This window comes from Drosophila grimshawi, unplaced genomic scaffold, assembly GCF_018153295.1.
Source record: "Drosophila grimshawi isolate 15287-2541.00 unplaced genomic scaffold, ASM1815329v1 contig_1367, whole genome shotgun sequence".
Lineage (NCBI taxonomy): Eukaryota > Metazoa > Arthropoda > Insecta > Diptera > Drosophilidae > Drosophila > Drosophila grimshawi.
The window spans coordinates 14,118,630-14,120,360 of record NW_025062889.1 but is presented as its reverse complement, the minus strand read 5'-3'; positions in this window follow the sequence as shown (position 1 = coordinate 14,120,360).

The following is a 1,731-nucleotide window of genomic DNA, read 5'->3' as shown; positions in this document are numbered from 1 at the left end:
TTCTGCGACTTCTACTTGTTGTTGTTGTTGTCTTGATTTGTACACTGCACACACACTCCGTTGACGTTTATATATAATATATGTATATAACGCGACGAATTGACAAAAACTTTTTTTTTACTTTTCTTTTCTTTGCTAAATTTTGTAAGTTAAACGCTTTTTGGGCACACACGCACACAACTGCACTTTGGTAGGCAAAAGCGGCCTCTGGCGGCCAAACATATGTTAGATTTAACAGCAGTCGTCAATAGACTGAGAAGCTTTAATTGCAGTTGTTGTTAGTGTTGCTCTAGCAAACATATGTTTGGGCAGCCAGGCACGTACGCAACTTCTGAAGGGTCGTCGTTGTCGTTGTCGTCGTGACGTGACAAAAGCAAAGGTGACTTAGTTAGCGAGAGTGAGTGAGTGCGAGAGTGTAGAAGAGCAGGAGACGACAGCAGAGTTGACGGCAGGAGCGAGAGTACTTTCCTAACGGTAAGCAAAGCTGTTTTCTAGAATGTTCTCAAAGAAAGGGCAACTCTTCTCGTACTTTGATTGGGGGTCGGTCTTCTGTTTTTTACTTTACTTTTCTTTTCTTTTTTCTTGCACAAATTTCGCTGCTGATTTATTCGAGGCTCCTTCTGTGTTCTAGTACAACAGATACAACATATATATATGTGTGTATATGCGTTCAATTCTCACTCTACATGTGTGTATAAAACAATTTGTTGTTGTTTTTGTTGTTATTGATGATGTTTTGTGCGGCTCCGCTGTTGGCTTGTTGGGGCTTTCGTGCGCGGTCACTCTCGTTGAACGACTGAATTCAACGGCAATCGTTGGTGGCATGAAACTTGACTATGCCGTTCCCAAGCAAACAGCAATTGAGTGGAAAAAAACGCAGCAACAGCCGCGGCAGCAGCAGCCGCAAACAGCAGCAACAGTAAAGCTCTCAAAAGCACAAGCGCGACTCTTAAATTGAGTGAAAAGCACAGCAAAAACAAAATAATCGAAAACGAAATAAAAACAAAAAAAACTTGTCAAGCATTGCTGCTGCTGCTGCTGTTGCTGCTGATCCCATTCGAAAGTTTAATTATATTTGCGCCACCGACACTAGTTGCTATGCTGCTGTTGTAGTTGTTGTTGTTTACTATTTGGATTTTCGAAACCGGCAAGGCGCAAACAGCAGCAGCAGCAGCAGCAGCAGCAGCAGCAGCAGCAGCAGCAGTGGCAGCGGCAGCAGCAGCGCTGCGTCGATCAGTAGCAAAGAAGCAACAAATTGTACACGCTCATTGTTTTGGTGCTCCTAGATATGTATGTGTATGTGTATGTGTCTGTGTGTATTGGTGCGTTTGGCGATTCGGCTTCGGCAGCAGCACAATTACGTCAGAGGTGCTCACACTCACACACACACACAAAGCGACGACAGGCCGCAAAGCTTTGCACTAAAAGTTTACTTATACGAATTTCGTGCGCCGTTCTTTTTTTCAATTCATGCGCGACCCAAAGCATAGCGACCCAAGCAAAAATACACAGATAGGCACACACATACACACACACAAACACATGCACAGATAGGTATGTGTACATGTTTGGGAGCGCTTACCAAAAAGCAGCAGCAGCAGCACACACAAAACAGCAACAAAACAGCGAGCGAAAACAAAAATTAAATTAATTAGAAATAAATATTGTGCACAAGCACACACATGCCTATGTTTGACTGTCTGTGTGTGCGTGTGTGTGTGTGTGTATCTG